Below are 10,000 nucleotides of genomic sequence, written 5' to 3' on the forward strand. Positions count from 1 at the left end.
ACGCGCTAGACGTGAATGAAAAAAGGCGAAACTAATCTGAAAAAATAAGTGAAACTGGTACGGAGAAAAATGAAAAAAATTTTCCACCTTTATTTTGCTTTCCTTTCTCTCTTTGCCAACTTCTTATTTTCTTTAACTGTTTGTTTTCTTTATTCACGCCTGGTGAGTCTTAAAAATGGGAGCATTTTTTAAGTGCACGAAACGCTTTGACCTTTTCTTTTACCTTTTTCACTTATGACGCAAATGTGATGTTTCCATTATCAAGTGAATCTGCTTGTGTTCACAATCATTTCAAAACATTATTTTTTTTAATAATTTAAATTGTTCAAAATATTCGTAGAAAACATTCATACTAACCAAATTCTTAGAATGGATTAATTATCATGCTTGATTTTTAGAAGCAGCAATTTCATGACTTATGTGAATATTATGTGTCTAAAATTACATGGAATTTTGCATGCAAACTCTTCATTATTTTATTATTTCATTATAATATTTAATTAACTTTCTAGAAAACGCTTTCATTGTTCTTTAACAAACAAATTAATTTAATAAACATTACAGAATATAGTGAAACAGCAAAACATATTGATCAGTTATAAAGTAATATAGCGAAATCAAAACATAGTTTACTTCAAATAATTATAGTTTAAAATAAATCCTTATAAAAATATTCATTTTACATAAAATCACAGTTAAAATTTTATATCGTATTCAAATTTCGGAATTGTCAACAGTTTCTTTCACAACACGGTATCTTTAAAATTCGTCACGACGAACATATTTATTTTTATTTGTTACTTCCTTATACATTCGTTCAAATGACATTCCCCTTCAGGTTTCAAAAACGTATTTCGCTTATTTACAACCCAATACATTTCCCTTACGTTCTCCTCCGGGTTATTATACTTAAAAGCTTATTTATTTGCGCATACCCCTACTCTCAACTACTCTTACAAAACGTGTATTCAGATTGTCTTTTTCCCCAATGGCTGTCAAAACATCGCATTTGAAATTCGAATGCTACTTTAAATCGACAAATTTAAAAAGGAAAAGTAACACAAATTTGAATCCACTTGTCATCACATATGACATTGCGATTTTTTCTTTTTTAACTTATCGGTGAGAAGATGGAACTAAAGTTTTGATTCTTACTGAAATAGCACTACCAATTATGACTTCGATGCAAGTGGTATTGAAGTATTAATTTGCATAACAGTTCTCCGAGTTTAACCGAAGTTGAGTTGAGTTGAGTTGTACTATTGAGATGAAGTTAAGTTATGCTTGAAACGTTATTATTTATAATTATAAGCAACGCGAGACTGACATTAAGTTAAAACAAAAGTGAAATATAATTTTAATTAATTTAAAAATGGCAATGGATGCATTTTTTTGTATATCAAAATGGAACTATTTTGTTAATTGTGAATTAAAATCTAGTTAGTCAAATCTAGTTAGGCATTTTACTTTTTTAATGAATTTATATGCCAGTTATTTTTTCCTATAGAACAAAAAAACTAAAATCCTTTGAGAAGTATATATAATACATTTTTAATAAATTTGAAATATTATATTTTTAAATTAAAAATACACTCAAGCACACATGAGTTAGGAAAAACAAGTTAATTATGAGTTGATTCTTCGACCAATGTAACGTTTTGTAACGCAGATTTTTGGGTTTTTTTTAACAGTTTGAGCTATGGTTTGGCTTCTGTTGTTGTTGTTGTTGACTTATTCCTCTTGGTCAGCCGCAGGCTAGACCAAGTCAATGAGCTGGAAAATCTTCAGGAAATCAAATAGAAGTAAGGGACCAAAGGGTCTGGCTTCTTTTTCATAATACAAACAACATAGCTACGTACGCATAGCTTGTTCAAGGTTATTTGTTCTTTGCTGTTTGTTCAAAAAAAAAAACTGAAGCGAGCGTAGTGTACGTATACATAGCAAGCGTACACAAGATTACACAAAGGAAGTCATTTTGTACGCAGTGAAGCAAAACATTAGCTAAAATTAGCACCTGGCTAAATCAAGGTGCGTCAATCAACCGCGCAGCATTTTTTTTTTTTTTTTTTTTTTTTTTTTGCCGCGTAGACTTCAGGAGCCGTAGATCTAACTCGTTAACTACCCAACTATATTTCAATAGTACTTAAGTATATTAACCACAAATAGAGTTATAATAATCAAAAATACGAATAATTAAACCAACTTTAAGTAATTTTGATACTTTTTTTCATTTTCTTGTACAAGCATTAAAAGTTATTTTATAAATTTTGATCAAAAATAATTCTTAAAAGTATGGAATTATTTAGTTCATCCTATAAATATTAAAACATAGTTTGCTATTTATAACAATTTATAATCTATACTTCATTTCATTTAAAGTAGCACATTATATTCTTAACAACCAATTAATGTTCTCAACCCTGATTATTTTTATTAACAACACTCAACATATAACATAAATTATTTATACCCAGCTACGGCAAATCTGCCGGTCCATCATCATAAATTTGCTGTAAGAGGATTGCTGAAATGCAAGGTCAGCATTTTCTGAGTTGCAAACTCAGAGGAAAAGCGATTTCCTACTATTTTTTGATGCACTACCAGCAGATTTTGGTCAGCTCATTAGCTTCTGACAGCCAACCATCTGAATATTCAGCTGCTTTTCGGCTTTGTATTCCATAAAGATCATCGATTAATCGAGAAGACTAATATCATCAAATTAAATTTATAAGAAAAAGAAGTAATTTTTAATTAATCCTATGAGAAAGATATTTATTTAACAAAATTATTTTCTATGGAGATACTTACTTTAATTAAAATATTTTTGAGGCAAAATATATTTCTACTAACATTAAATTCTTCACCATATGCAAGACAAATGCCAGATTTCTTGTTATTTATACATTTGCTTTGAAATTAAGTACAGATTTAAAGTGGATCGTGGTAGCCCAGTGGTTAGCGAAACGAACTCATGTGCAGAGAGGCCAGGGTTCAATCCTCTACTCCACTAAGATCTACTACAAGTAATATATGTGATTGTAAAATCTCAGGAATCAAAAGTCCTGTGGTCAGTCATTGACCCGTAACAGGGGTACATGGATCTAGAGAAAATTTATTCCTTCTTCAGATCAATGCCTAAATTATGGAAGTGATCTTACGAACGAATGGTACTGCCATCTATCTGTTGGGCTCTGAGCAACGACGTACTTTCACACTTATGGTCAAACGAAAAGTGAACCTTCCTGTCTTAATTCACAAAATGCCTATGGCCGGCGAGTTTCGCTTTTCCAAGTGTCTTTAGAAACAACAAATTTAAAACATTTTTCCTGATAAATCGGCTTTCTTAAATATACAGATAAATTATTTAGAAGTGTCAGTCACTTGTAATAAAATTGTCGATGCAAGATACTTTCTTGGTCTCAAATGCTCTTCTAAAATGCGAGAAAATATTTTTTCAAAGATGATTCATGCTTTATTATCAAAGAAAAGCAAACATCAATATTTAACAGATTTCAGAACCAACTTCAGATAGAATATAAATTGATAAAGACAGTCTAAAAATCTCATTGTGTTTGTCAAGGACTGAAAAAAGTGAGTCATCATTTGTCTATACTTCAAGACAAAACTCTCCTAATGAGAATCTTCAGCAGAAACGTCAATTGAAACTTCTTATACTAAATATCTTGAATTAGTGTTTAAAGAGTACTGATAATAACTTACTTACTTTACAAAGAGCTTCCGAGTTATAATGAAGATTTTCTTTAGGATTATTTTCAGATTATAAGAAAAGGAAAAGTCACAAATTTTAGTCAAAAAACGTTAACCATGAAAATAACAAATTTACTTGATGTAACTTTACTTTATATAATTTTTACTTTTTTTAAAACATTCTTTGTTATCATTTGCTGAAGCATGCATATATTTAAATTGATAGCTTTGACGGATTGATCAGGATAGTCCCATTCTTTTCCCAATTATGATATGCAGCAGAATTTTTTCGCACTAAGAAGCAAGTATGATTTATAAGTTGTTTAAATCTCTGATTTTTTTTAACTGATATAACTTTAATTACGATAATTTAATAGCTAACGATAATTTATAACTACAATAATTTGATAACTTTATTTCGAAAATATTTCAATTCAGACTCTTTCTATGAAAGATGTGATAAAATTAGTTTCGAAAATATTCACAGCTTGCAAACTATTTTTGTAAAAATGTTTTACCCGTAAGTGTCCCTACGTGCTGCATTTTACTTTAGTTATAAATGATCGAAATGTATGAAGGGACAAACGTAAACAGTTTTCTAAAAAAAATGTAGACGCCTTTTTTGCGACCATTTTCAGTCTATTTAAAAGAAAAATATTTTGAAAAAAATAAACGTACCTCCAAATGGCGTTACTTTGGACAGTTTAAATCTTCTAGTAAAAACTCCGCATTCTTCGTCGATTAGATAGGAAGAGTAACTTCTGAATTTGGATTCTGCTCTCTCCGTAAATATTCAAGAACAAGATAGACAAGGTTACTTTTGCTATCACTGCAACTTTACCCACCAGGAACAGAACACTACTTTTTGAATCAACTTCTTGAAAACGTTTCCTTAGTAGGGAGAAAATTGAACAAAATATATACAAGATAAAGGCAAAAGGTTATTATGATTCATCACGTTTTATAAATATCTATACATTGTAAAAATATTCCTTATTAAATTACGGTATAAAGTAGTACGGATTCTTCTAGCGCATCATCCGTAATATCCATTTTATATCGTAAAATGTTGTACAGTTACTTTTATTTAATTAGAATGATTCAATGATTTTATGAGAATTATTTCTTTAAAATTTATGGAATATCATGCTTTTTTTTGTTTTAAAACACGTTCCCTTAAAAATGGATGTTACAGTAAAATGTCCCAGCACCCTGACTGTTGGTTCTTTTTTCCACCGTGATTTGTTTCGGAATTTTTTACAGTGTAGAAGAAATGCTTTAAATTTTTAGACTATAGTTATAAAATTATTGAAAGTAACTCTTAGTAGAAATAATCAAATGAAGAGAACACGCCTTTTGGTGCACGGTTTGATTCACTCTGCTTGAAAATATTTAAAAAAAATATTCCTTAAGAAGTATATAACTATCGTTTCTTTGGAGCTAGAGTTATGAAGACAACGTTTTCCTTCACTTTTTCAGGAAAAGGGAATGACGCTTCTTTGTCTTCGGTTCTCAATGAGAACGCATATCGTTGCAATTTTTTCCAACCCATACCTTAAAGATTTCTCTCAGATATTTCGCATCCTCAACGTCTCCTGCTTGCAAGTTTAGGAATCTTTAATACATTCTAATGTTTTGCATAGTTTCCACCATTCTTTTTTTGTCAGAAATTATTAAATAAGGTGTAAACATGTACGATATTTCATCACTGCTCAATTCAGAGCTGTTAAAAATTCTGGCTCCCATTGCGGTATAATATACCAGTACCTCTGGCAAATCATTTGTAAATTCCATTTTACAGAAAAATACCGTAAAATTCCATTTTCCGTAGTATGGCCATAGTTTCTACTGTAATATTTATTTAATCAGAAAAACTCAGTAATTTTACTCTGATTAATATTACAAAAAATGCGGTAAAACAGATTTTTTTCCGCAGCAGGTTTCGGTAAAAATGGATTTTACGGTAAAAAGTTCCAGTATTCTGAGTATCGGTACTACTTTCCGTAAGCTGAACCATAAGTTTTTACATTGCGTCATACTAGACAACCTATGACAATTAGTGAGAGGTGGGTAAAGTAAACACAGCGTTTTTATGGATCATGGAAGAGTATTGCTGCACCAAAAAATTACGTAAAAGTTAAGGTACAAATCTCATTATCAAATCGTCAACCACAATCATGCTAACCTTACAATCTTCAGCCCTAATATTTACTACACTCTTAAAGAGCAATAAGCAGCAGCTTTTTGCCACCCAAACTTTCTTTATACAATAATCAATTTTATCTCGGTGATCCCAATAGCAGCTTTTTGCCACCCAAATTTTCTTTAAGGAATAATTAATTTTATTCATGTAATCAAATGTCTTTAAGAGATCTTTAAAATAATTCAAATAATTATCTTTTATAGCGTACCAGAAAAATACGAGTTCAAAAATTAATTTGCACTCTACTTAAGTGTTTTTGTACAAAAAATTAGACTTGATTTGCGAGTTACACCTCTGTAATTTTGGTATCTTCTTTAATTGCAATGAGAAAAAATTAATTTCACAATAAATAAACTTTCAAGCTTAATTTTATAACTTTTAAATAAATCAATGTCGTCCATAATAAAATAATTATATTTCATTAAGAAGTACAGATAATCATAAATAATCAACAGTTTAAAGAAGTTTTTTGAATCTTAAATATTTTCCCACTTTTTTTCCAGATGTAATGAAATAAATAAAAATGCAATAAAGAAATAAGCTCTTCTTTACAGGTATAAAAAATTGGTGACAATGAAAAAAGGATCAAATTTAACAGATTTGAAATAAATCTTAACAGCTCAATAATTTAGAATAAAAAATAGTATGAAGCATTGCAACGTCATTGATCGATAAAAAAGATATATCCGATGTGGTGAATTCAAATGATCGAAAACCTTTCCAAATATGTAGGGAAGAATATTCTGTCAAGTGAGATGGAATTTCTTTTTCATCACACTCTAAATGAATTGAAGCTATCCAAAAAAAATATTTAAAGCTATACGAAGGAAATAAAAAAAATTGCAATAGAAGTTTTAGAAAGAAATGTAGTATGACGATTCGGAGTATTTTGACATTTTTGATGGTTAAAAAAACACTTCTGATTTTACTTGAAGCAGTTATTTGAATATTGTTACCAAGTTAATGTAGTTGCTAGGAGCTGAAATCGCTGTTCTTCTGAGTCATCTTTTTATCTTTAGTTTCAATTTTTAAGTGCATTTGACACTAATTTCAGTATATTTTTGCAGGATTTGAAGTGCTGCATATAAGAAAATAGCTTTGTCATTAAATGTGATTGATTGCATTTTTTTCTAAGCGAAAGCTCTTATTTTTACATCAAATGGGAAAAAAAGCAACCTAATAACGCTTTTTAACGTGTTTTTTTATTTATTTTTTTCATGTTTTTCTTTAGCGTTACTATTCTCCAAAAACTTACCAATGACTTGTTTTGAGAGCCCCTTATATCAAAAGAAAAATATACGAAGCAAGAAGAAAATAAGATAGTTTTTCTTATAAAAGTATATTTCTTATATAAGACAATTGCAAATTTTAAGGCAAAATCGTTTATTTGTGAATTACATAATATAGTTTCTTTATTTTGCTTTCCGTATTTTTAGTAAGTTTGAATTTTTTTAAAAATATTTTTAAAGACTTAAATTTAAACCTGTAAGAAAATTGTAAGGATATATATATATATATATATATATATATATATATATATATATATATATATATATATATATATATATCCTTACAATTTTCTTACAAGTTTAAATTTAAGTCTTTTAGAGAATAGGGCTCCTTACAAACTCAACTGAAAAGGATAAAATCTTCAACACCCACTTTCACACATTATCTATGCTACACACACTTGCTTGAAATAATGCCTCACTGAAACTTCTAAATCTAAACATAGCAGAATAATTAACTCGAAGCAATTTCCTTTGAAACGAAACTTACGTATTGATTAATAACTTTGTAGATGAAAGCGGTCCTCTCATTAACGAAGAATTAGAATTTTGAAACACTTAAATTCTTTTTATGTATTTTTCAAGAAGAGAAAGTGAGAAAAAGTTTTAACATAAGAAATTTTAATTAATAGTTTTTTTTTATTCAAATCTTAACGAATAAGTAAATTTTTATGGCATTATCTTAAGAGTATTTTTGAAGCTTATGTTCGTTATGGAAAATGAAAAAATCACAGTTTCAAGTGCTTTACTCTGGAAGAAAATCTTTAATTCTAAACTTTATAGACCATCTTGTCATAAAGAATTATGTGAATTATTATAGATTTTGAAAAGGAATGCAGCATAATAAAAGGCTATTATACTATCTCAAAAATCCCCAATTTGGCGAAATTTTTCGGTCTACATAAAAATTATTAAAATCAGTAAGTAATTTTTAGTTTTTGTCCATTTTTATGGGTTCAGATAATTCAACGTTGAAGTTAAATTGAAGTCAATTGAAGTCAACTCAGTCAGCGTTGAAGTCAACATTTTTTTAAACAGAAATGAATCAATAACATAAGCTTTTCGAGTTTACAAATTAAAATTGTGTGTCAATTTTAGAATTTGCTTTGAGGCAGTGGCTCAGAGGATAAAGGGTTTGCCTCCCAATTAGGTGAACCGGGTTCGAATCCCAGCAGCGGCATGTCGATACGAATTCTGTTCCTAGCTCTCACTAACCATGGTGCTGATGAAAACATATTCTCATTGATAGGCGGATAATGGGTTAAAATCTCCTTGCCATTGGGCTAATCATGGGAGGTTTCTGTGGTTTTCATCTAGATGCGAGCTAAAAAATTCCATCAAAAAGTCCTCCATGAAGACTAGTTTGTCTCAAAGCTTGATCCATGAGTTATCTTGTCTTCTGGGTGGAGCTCATACTTACAAGGCTAGGGAGTTGATCATTCATACACATAAACTCGTAATAAGGTTGGATCGGCTGTTCAAACCCGATTATGAAATATAGAATTTTCATTGACATTACTAGCTAAAGATAGATAAAGCCTAATCTAACCTTCAAGAATAACTCTTGCAAAACAAAGCAGTTATAAAAATAGCCCATCATTTACTTAAAAGCTAGCTTTTAAATCAGGGAAGAGCTTTAGTAGAAAGCTGTCATCTGATCATTGGATAAAAAATTATTCAGGATGGTCCTTTCTTTTTCTTTTGCACAATGTACATGTAAAATAATTTTTTTAACATTGACCGGAATAACTCTCTATTACTTAAAAAATATTGTTATTGCTTTAATAGTTATTGAAATAATCTTAAAATAGTCAGTTCTTGACAAGATTAAATAAACTTGTCCTGGTAAATAAATGTACTATAATCCTTAAATTGGTGAGAAAGTCTCAATCAATTGCAAATCATTTATGCGTCTCCACCTAAACTTAAAGCAAGAAGTTTGGGGTTTCTGAAATTGCAGGACAGGGAGTAAAACTATTTTTATTTTATTTTTTTTACTATATTAACAAATTGCTTGCTTTTAAATCAGGGAAGAGCTTTAGTAGAAAGCTACGATCCGGAAATATTGTTATTGCATTAATAGTTATTAAAATAATCTTAAAATAATCAGTTCTTGACAAGATTAAATAAACTTGCCTTGGTAAATAAATGTACTATAATCCTTAAATTGGTGAGAAAGTCTCAATCAATTGCAAATCATTTATGCGTCTCCACCTTAAATTAAAGCAAGGAGTTAGTGTTTTCTGAAATTGCTGGACAGGGAGTAAAACTATTTTTATAGCTCTCCTTGCAAGGAACTAGATCATAAAGTCTTCTTTTCGTTTTCTAGAATACATATTATTTCTAAATAATAGCTCATAAACTGAAATGGAAATGTCAAAGTTAAAGAAAAAAGAAATTTTTATTGTTTACAATCTGAAAATCTGTCTATTATATTGCTCAGAGAAAACCATTACAAAAAGTGCGAGTGGTAAATAAATGTGTTTGATTTATTATTGTTCAAAAATTTTGAAATTCATTTTTGGATTAAAAATTTTACAACATTTGTTGCTGAGATTAAAAATCGATGTTATTTTAATAGCTTTTCAACGACATTTTGTTGAAAAGTAAAATTTAGCATGTTTAAAATATTCTTGATTCATTTTTTATTATTTCGAAACTACATGAATGGTAAAAGTGCGGTTTTACATTTTATTGATTTCAAAAATTACGAAACTGCGGTGTGGAAATGTGTTTGATTTATCACTATTTTAAACCTTGTGTACTATTTTCAGATTGCAATTTGTGCAATGCTGATTGT

The 10,000-nt window shown here is 29.3% G+C and overlaps 1 long non-coding RNA gene across 1 annotated transcript in view; it reads right to left on the bottom strand.

Annotated features, from left to right (window-relative positions):
- Window positions 1–4,389: 4,389 nt before the first annotated feature.
- Window positions 4,390–10,000, bottom strand: part of LOC107440756 (uncharacterized) — an 88,037-nt gene continuing 82,426 nt past the window's right edge. The window contains exon 3 of the long non-coding RNA XR_001583666.4: window positions 4,390–4,599. This is a non-coding gene — a long non-coding RNA (uncharacterized LOC107440756). The remainder of the gene's footprint in view (window positions 4,600–10,000) is intronic.

This window comes from Parasteatoda tepidariorum, chromosome 2, assembly GCF_982258835.1.
Source record: "Parasteatoda tepidariorum strain Cologne lab strain chromosome 2, Ptep-v5.0, whole genome shotgun sequence".
Taxonomy (NCBI): domain Eukaryota; kingdom Metazoa; phylum Arthropoda; class Arachnida; order Araneae; family Theridiidae; genus Parasteatoda; species Parasteatoda tepidariorum.